Raw genomic sequence first — 9,378 nt, 5'->3', positions numbered from 1 at the left:
TTGGACACCACATGTGGAGGCGCACCAGATGTTCCATGCGCTGGCAGGGCTTGGCCCACTCTGTGTTACAACTAATCTAATCAGGCTGCAATTTCCTCCTCTGCCGCTAACCGTCGTACAACCTCCTGGTATTTCTGCCGAGCGACCAGAGATCAGTCTTGCTCACACCAGCCCGGATGCTCTTGTGCTTTTTCCGGAGAAATGCACCTGTGCATTCCGGCCAAACAGGGCTGGGGGATACGCCCGAAGCACGTGCCCCACATCTGTAGGGTTAGCTGCATTTGCATCCGTGTGGGACCTTTTCTTTGGCTCACAGACAGGGATGCCAGCCTCCAGGTGGGACCTTGGATCCCTCAGAATTACAGTTTATATCCGGAATACGGAGATTATTTCCCCTGCAGGTTATTTCACAGAACCTTTTGCTTTGGTGAGCGAGTTGCAACAGATTTATGGGAACCCCATAGGGATTTCAGGGGAAAAGACATCCAGAGGTGGTTGGCCGTTGCCTCCCTCTGCGTGGGGAGCTGTCAGCTTCCTGCAAGACCTGCAAAACGGACCTCTTCCGCCCGGTCTATGGTTGAGGCCGGCGTGGCAAGGAAGATCTGATGCCCCCCCCCCCCGTGTTAAGAGCGAAAGCATTCGCCATGTGATCTGCGCTCCCTCCTCCCACTCCTGCACTGGATTTTTTGGGGGGTCAGTGGGTCAGTGGGTTGTAGTCCGCCATGGTTTTTAAAATGTTTTTAGGAGTCTGTTTGTATATGGAGAAATGTCCGGAATGGTTTTAATGGAGTTCTAATGGAGTTTTTAACACGGAAAATCTGTAACCCACCACGGGCCAGTTATGAGAGTGAAGGGCAATAAGTCCAAGCAATGAATGAATGAGCAAGTGAGTGAGTGAGTGAGTGAGTGAATGAATGAATGAATGAATGAATGAATGAAATAGCAACCCTGGTTCTCCCATCCAAGAACTAATCACGGCTGCCTCTGCTTAGCTTCCAAGATCTGATAAGCCCAGGTGAATTTGGACCACTGTACCAAGATGGCCTCTTGTGGCACAGAGTGGTAAGGCAGCAGACATGCAGTCTGAAGCTCTGCCCATGAGGCTGGGAGTTCGATCGCAGCAGCCGGCTCAAGGTCGACTCAGCCTTCCATCCTTTCAAGGTGGGTAAAATGAGGACCCAGCTTGCTGCTGGGGGGTAAACGGTCATGACTGGGGAAGGCACTGGCAAACCACCCCGTATTGAGTCTGCCATGAAAACGCTGGAGGGCGTCACCCCAACGGTCACACATGACTCGGTGCTTGCACAAGGGACACCTTTACCTTTTACCAAGATGGCTCCTGTGCACTATGTTTTTATTTTTCTTCCACCGTGTCGGGGAAGTTCAGAAGGCCAGCGGAGTCACAGCTGGAAACCCAATTCCAGCAGGCCGGCCTCTCTCCTCCTCCGCACAAAGACACCCCTGAGTAATAGAGCCAGCGCTCTGCAGGCTTCCTCGAGGCAAACACATAAGCATCCGGCCAGCTCTGCCGTCTGGCAGCAAATGAGGCACTTCCTTGGGTCATTGTCTTGGCTATTTCTGAAACGTCCGCCCAGGCCAGGAATCAGTTCTTGGCAACCAGAGATTTGATATCAGTCAACCTGCTGATCTGCAACTCCAGCCGTGTCTGCTTGGATCTCCCTCCCCCCTAAACAAAAAGTTGGTGGTGAACTTTCTAAGTTTTATGGCCAACCCAGCAAGGTGTTTGAGAGGCAGTGGGGTTAAGAGCCACGCGATCTAATCTGAAGAACTGGGTTCAACTCCTCCTCCACTTGAAGCCTGCTGTGTGACCTTCAGCCAGTCACAGTTCACTCGAAACTCTCTCAGACCCGCCTCCCTCACAAGGTGCCTGTTGTGGGGAGAGGAAGGGAAGGCGAATGGAAGCCCCTTTGAGACTCCTTTGGGTAGAGAAAAGAAGCATATAAGAACCAACTCTTCTTCCTCTTCAGTAATCTCAGGGCTCTCTCAGCCTCACCCACCTCACAGGGTGTCTATTGTGGGGAGAGGAAAGGGAAGGCGACTGTAAGCCGCTCTGAGACTCCTTCGGGTAGAGAAAAGCGGCATATAAGAACCAACTCTTCTTCTTCTTCTTCTAGAGATTGCCAAAGAGTCACACAAGACAAAATCAAGGAGGATTTGAGGGTGACTCCCTTCCATGCCGTTTTTAATGGCCGTGTTAGAACAATGGAGTTGGAAGGGCCCCTAGAGGGCAGCTATTCCAACCCTTCGTCTGAAGCCAGGATCAGCCTCAAACAGAGGTGTCCAAACTGTGGCTCTCCAGATGTCCACGCACTACAATTCCCATGAGCCCCTGGGAGCCCATCCAGGATAAGCAGCTTTCCAGCCACCGCTCGAAGACCGCCGGTGTGTTGGTGCTTAATGCTGATTTAGTGATGCGCATGTGATATCGCAGCAGGCATGAGGTTTTATGGGAAATGCTCTGCCTACGGGAACAGAAACCAAGACACAAATAAAGACCCCCTTTATTCGGTTTCCGCAAAGGAGAAGCAAAACTGAAATCAAATCATTTGAGCCGGGCTGCGAAACTGAAATATAGCCTTCAGAAAAAAGATGAGGAGGGGGTAGGCTGGGGGGAAGAGACAGTTCTGGCATTGGGGGGGGGGGGACAGGTAACGACGCCAGGTGAGCTGGGAGGTTCTTGATATAGATTATATAGATTTGTGGAACACAATTGAGAACACAAATACAGATTTGTGGAACACACTTTAGACACAGTCTGTCTATGGTTTATTTTTCGGTCAGGCAGAATGTATCTTGAGTTCCTTGTGGCACTATGTGTGTAGTTATTTCTTTGTCTCTCAAAGTAACCTTGAGTTTGTCAAAAGCAGATAGCTCCTGAATGTAGCGTCCCTCCATATAAAGGAATGTATTCTTTGAAACAAAGAGAGAGAAAATTGTAATAAGATATATAGCCATCCGTGATAGGTCAGATGGTACGCCCTTCGTCGTCGACCTGATTGGTCAAAGGGACAGTGAGGGAGTGAGCGTCAGGATACCTCATGATGACGTATCAAGGTCTTAAAACTGAGCTGCCCTGATGCAGACTTCAGAGAATGCACCAATTAGCTTTCTCTCCATGCTTGCAAACATGTATCCTAAATAAATCCTCTTGCTGCTTAGCTGTCGTTGTTGTGGTCTTGTAAATTTTACACTGCCAGATCCATAACAATTCTGGAAGAGACAGGCCTGATCCACGGTGGCTAAGGTTCCCAACTCCAGACTGGACAATTCCTGGAGATTGGAAGAGTTGAGCCTGGATAGGGGAAGATTTAGGGAGGGGTTTCTGAGCCAGTTTGGTGTAGTGGTTAGGAGTGCGGACTTCTAATCTGGCAAGCCAGGCTCGATTTCCTGCTCCCCCACATGCAGCCAGCTGGGTGACCTTGGGCTAGTCACAGCACTGATAAAGCTGTTCTGATCGGGCAGTGATATCAGGGCTCTCTCAGGGTGTCTGTTGTGGGGAGAGGAATGGGAAGGCGACTGTAAGCCACTTTGAGACTCCTTCAAGTAGGGAAAAGCGGCATATAAGAACCAACTCCTCTTCTTCTTCTGAACTATGGTACCAAGGTGCCATAGGGTACTGTGAAGGCCCTTCATGGCTACTGTTACCCTGGGGGGTTAATGGAAGATAACTAAGCAGAGACTTCCCAGCCTTTGAAAAACAAACATTAGGGCAGGATGACACGCCCCCTCCCAAAGTGGCCAATGAGGGGCCTCTGAAGGAGTGGGAAAAGGAGGAGCCATGGCCCTTGAAAGTTGCCACCCGAGGCTCCTCTCTATTCCAAAGCAAAGGCAGGAAGTGTGGCCAGCTGACATCACTTCCTGGTACCTCAAAGCCAGGAAATTATTTTCGTGGTACCTCCACGGTCCGAAGGTTGAACAAGGCTGTTTTAGAGTCTATCTAAGCCAGCGTGGCATCGTGGATAAGAGTGGTAGATTCTAATTTAGTGAGCCGGGTTTCATTCCCCACTCTTCTTCCACATGCAGCCAGCTGGGTGACCTTGGGCTAGTTACAGCAGGAATCTCATTACTATGAGTGGTAAATTATTCCACAAAGGGAATCATTCTCACTAAGAGCTAGTATGGTGTAGAGCAGTGGTAGTCAACGTGTGGTCCTCCAGATGTCCACAGACTACAATTCCCATGAGACCCTGCCAGCGAATGCTGGCAGGGGCTCCTGGGAATTGTAGTCCGTGGACATCTGGAGGACCACACGTTGACTACCCCTGGTGTAGAGGATAAGAGTAGCAGCTTCTAATCTTGGCGAGCCAGGATTGATTCCCCGCTCCTCTACATGTAACCAACAGGGTGACCTTGAGCTTGTCACAGCCCTAATAATGCAGTTCTCACAGAGCAGTCCTGTCAGGAGCTCTCTCAGCCCCACCTCCCTCACAGGGTGTCTGTTGTGGGGAGAGGAAAGGGAAGGTGAATGTAATTTCTGATAAGACCCTCAGAAGAGCCTTGCTGGGTCAGGCCAGGGAGGGTCCCTCCAGTCCAGCCTCCCGTCTCACCCAGGGGCCGGCTAGTTCCTCCAGGGGACCACCAACTGCTCATGGAGGCCGAGGCCCTCCCCCAACGTTTCCTCCTGGTACTGGGATTCAGAGGTTTCCTGCCTTTGGAGCTTCCATCCAGCCCCCATGTCTAGTGGTCACTGATAGACACGTCTTCTGTGTACCTGTCTAATTCCCCATTCAAGGGCTCTCCCTCAGTGGTTCTCACCACCTCCTTTGGCAGTGAGTTCCACGTTGCCAGGCGTTGCATAAATGAGCATTTCCCTTTGTCCTGAGTCTGCAGCCCTTCTGCTTCACTGGGTGGCCTCGAGATCCAGCATTTTGGGAGAGGGAGAACGGAATTCTCTGTCCACATTCCTCCTGGTGCAGGGGGGTTCCCACTCCCTCATCAGCAGAGAAAGACGGATGCGGCCTTGAACACGTTTGCCGCAAACAAGGTCGTCCACAAGACTGCAGATTGGACCTTGATAGCGAGCAGATTCCAGAGATACCCCAATCTGCCTGTCTGGAGGGGAGCCAGTGATTTCGCATTTGTCTCCTCGTGAGCGTGCTTGCAGAGTGAGCGCATCCAGGCCAAACGCAAGCGTTTTCACGGGCTCTCCTGCACGTCACGATCCCTCCTGGGAGTTAGAAGAGCATCTATGCATCAAACAAGAAATAAAGTTCGTGCAGGGAAACGTGTCGGGAATCTCTTCTTCTATTCGGACCAACTTTGTAAAAAAGCAAGGACAGAGTTTCCGGAGCGAGCCTCTGTTTGGAGTTCTTCAGCAGGCAAGGTCTAAAAACGTACCAAGTGATCGTTATAAACAGGTACACAGAAACAAATACAAAAAGAGGGAAGACCCGAAACAGGAAAACGACACCCTCCCAGTGCCTTGGATGGTAAATTATTCCACAAAGGGAATATTTCTCACTAAGAGCTAGTATGGTGGACAGGATAAGAGCAGCAGCTTCTAATCAGGCAAGCTGGGATTGAGTCCCCGCTCCTCTACATGCAGGCAACAGGGTGACCTTGGGCTTGTCACATCACAGCCCTAATAGTGCAGTTCTCACAGAGCAGTCCTGTCAGGAGCTCTCTTAGCCCCACCTACTTCTGTGGTGGGGAGAGGAAAGGGAAGGCAAATGGAAGCCGCTTTGAGCCTCCTTCGGGTAGAGAAAAGCGGCATATAAGAACCAACTCTTCTTCTTCTTCAGCAGTAATCTCAGGGCTCTCTCAGCCTCACCCACCCCACAGGGTGTCTGTTGTGGGGAGAGGAAAGGGAAGGTGATTATAAGCCGCTTTGAGACTCCTTCAGGTAGAGAAAAGCGGCATATAAGAACCAACTCTTCTTCTTCTTCAGTAATCTCAGGGCTGTCTCAGCCTCCCCTCCCTCACAGGGTGTCTGTTGTGGGGAGAGGAAAGCGAAGGCAATTGGAAGCCGCTTTGAGACTCCTTCGGGTAGAGAAAAGCGGCGTATAAGAACCAACTCTTCTTCTTCTTCTTCTTCTTCTTCTTCTTCTTCTTCTTCTTCTTCTTCTTCTTCTTCTTCTTCTTCTCACACCTGGTCCTGTGATTTACCTCACAAAGCATGGCATTTGATTCAAACACCTTGAAGATGTTAGAAAACCATTTCATCAAGACCCAAAAATTGACCCTTTGTGGAATACTTGACCATGCAAAGGTGTCTAGTAACTTATTTTTATAGAAAGGATAAGTTCCCAGCAGAGCGGAGATTCCTTACTATTCCTGCAACTTTTGCAATTTTCGACAGACTAAAAAAATTCCCACCAGAAACGATAGCACCTCTCTTGTCAAAGTTTGCATGGCCCACTTGGCTGCCCCACAACAAAACCCACACAACTGAATCTGGCCAGAATGGGAGTGTCCCTTTCTCCAAAAGCAATTTTAAACGGATGCAAAAGGCTCAGCTCTGTTTGTGTCCCATTAAGGGCACCCCATGGCCCAACCCAAATTAGTTTCCAACGTTTGAAGGAAAGAAAAAAAACAGTCTCTAAATCAAAATCATAGAATCATATGATCGTAGAATCATTGAATCATAGAATCATAGAGTTGGAAGGGACCTCCTGGGTCATCTAGTCCAACCCTGCATTCAGACAGCCCTGATGTTCCCTCCTGGCACTGGGATTCAGAGGTTAGCCTGACTCTGCAGACTGAGAGATCCTGGCATTTAGCTGCAGTGACGCTTACTGAACCGGGTTTCGTTTCTGACATCAACCTTTTGTCCTCAGTGATCATCTGGCACTCTCCTTCTTCTCGCTTTCTCCTGGCTCAGCAGGCAGCTTTCGATAACCGTATTAGGGGGCAGCAGGCCTTTTTGCCCGCTGATCAAAGTGCTCTTTCTGCCTCAGGGTGAGCCAACCCCAGTTTTGTCAGACTTGAGATGGTCTTTATACACATTCTGGGCATCACAACGGCCTGCCCTCTACCTGGCAATCCCCAGGAACCTTGGTCGAGAATCCATTTTGATGTATTTATCGTCTCCTCTCTGTTTTGCAAGATGCACAAAATGTTAACCTTCACATATCCCTGCTTTCAATGTGCAGAATGCCAGGGGAGGAGGGTTATTCTAAAGGATGGGCAAAGGCCCAGCTGTTGTTTCGACCCCTTACTCTTTTGGCAGGTTTCAGCCGGGGTAGCCGTATTATTTGGCAGCAGAGCAGGAAGATTCGACTGCTAAAAAAATGTTTTTGTTAAGCATAGAAACACATTTTTGTATAGAGAGAAGAGAGACCCAACTAATGGGTCGGTCGCTTTGCGTTCGTTTTGTCCGTTCTGTTCTGGAGGCAAGCAGGGAGGAAGTGGGCTTGAAGGAGCAGGAAGTGGGTTCAAAGGAGCAGGAAGTGGAGCAGGAAGTGGGCTCCAAGGGGCAGGAAGTGGGCTCAAAGGAGCGGGAAGTCTCCAATGGAGCCAACCAGGAAGCTGGAGGAGACTGTTGAAAAAGCATCAGGAAGTTCCTAATCTGAATATGCTAACGACACATCTCCGATGCTCCTGTTAGGATATTCTTTATATATGCTGTTGAAGCATGCACACATCTGGCATATTCAAACAATATTTTATTTTGTTTTTCATTTATTCCCAAGTCCCTCAGCCTTTCCTCACAGGGCGTGGTCCCCAGGCCCCGGATCCTCCTTGTCGCTGTCCCCCACACCCTCTCCATTTTGTCTGTGTCCTTTTGAAGTAAGCCTTCAGAACTGCTCCCAGGACTACAGCTAGGGTTTGCAACCTGCTTTGGGATTCCTTCGAGTAGCGATAAACACGATATTTTAAAAAACAGCTCCTTTAAGTGGAGATGCCAGGACTTGAACCCAGAACCACCAGCATCCCAAGCAGGTACTCTGCCACTAAGCCACAACAGGAATTTAGACTCTTGTTTGGCACTAAAGAAAGCAGAGGATGAGTAGGTTTTTTTAAAAAAATCTAGTTGGCCAGGAAAAAAGAATGGTTTGACCGGTTCTTGAACTGAGATACAGGAAGGAAGTAGAACAGGAAATTTTTCCAGGTGTGTTTACTTGCTGCAGATCAGATGTTCGATAAAGGGCCTATTCCATAAATCTGTCAGTCTTGGGAGAGTGCAGGTGATACCGGTAGAAGATCCTAGAGCCAGTTTATAGTTTAGCATATATCGTCCCCATCCTCCCAAAAGCATGCTTTAGGCATGCTTTTAAGTATGCTTTAGGATGCTTAGGGCTGATCCTGCGTTGAGCAGGGGGTTGGACTAGATGGCCTCTATGGCCCCTTCCAACTCTATGATTCTATGATTCTATGAAAAGCTCAGAAATCTGTACGGGGTGCTCCAGCGTTATCTTCACAACAAACTTGTGAGGTAGGGTGGGTTGGGACCAAAGAACCCAAGCTTCGTTACAGAGTGTGGATATGAACCCGGGTCTCCCAGATCCAAAACCCTGGGGTCCCCAACCTTTTTGAGTTTGTATGCCCCTTTGGAATTCTGACACAGATTGGTGGGCGTGGCCCCAAAATGGCTGCCACCAGGGGCGGAGCCAACCACCCCATGGCTGTCACAGGAGGCGGCGCCAAGGACAATACAACGGCTGTGAAAGGCAGTGCCATCCACACAAGGTTACATATAACTTCAACATTGCTAGCGAAATCTTGGCTGGACAGGACGCCTTTTCATCTGCACAGCCAATCAGAAGCTCCATCAAAAGCCCTCACTTGATCCCACCAACTTTCTGGAACCACTGAGCAGGCCCTATGGAAGGTGCTTGCTGGTGCAACGGTGTCCACGGACACTCTGTTGGGGATGCCACCCCCAACCTCCATCCAGCAGGGGCTCATGGGAATTGCAGTCCATGGACATCTGGAGGGCCCCAGTTTGACCACCCCTGTCTTAATCGGTAGTTGCTTTGGAGGGGAGGTTTAAAAGATGAAACGTAGCTTGCCGAAGAAAGATCTTTTCTGCAAGGGCTCCCACCGTTCAGCACAGCAAGCCGTCGGCTGCATTTCGACGACTGAATTTGAATTTTCTACCTTTTGCGTTAGCATTGCGGGGAGAAGGTTTCCACCTTCCTGAGCTGGCGTGCTCCCAAGCGAACGGGCTTAGCTGTGTCAAAACAACTTTTCTCGTTAGGAGATGGGTGGGGCGTTTCGGACGGTGCTTGTTTCACGTCCTGAGCATTATTGACCATACAATGTTCCCATCCCATCTTGTAGCGCCCTGGAGAAACCGTGCCAAGGAGGCAACCTGCTCTCCAATGGGCGGGCGGCTTGGCCGAGGAGCACCTCTCGGTGCCTTACAGAGCTTGTGCAAATATTATGTTTTAGGGTTTCATCCTACTCTTTTGTTTA

This window comes from Paroedura picta, chromosome 6, assembly GCF_049243985.1.
Source record: "Paroedura picta isolate Pp20150507F chromosome 6, Ppicta_v3.0, whole genome shotgun sequence".
NCBI classification, from domain to species: Eukaryota; Metazoa; Chordata; class Lepidosauria; order Squamata; family Gekkonidae; genus Paroedura; species Paroedura picta.
This window is presented reverse-complemented; position numbering follows the sequence as displayed.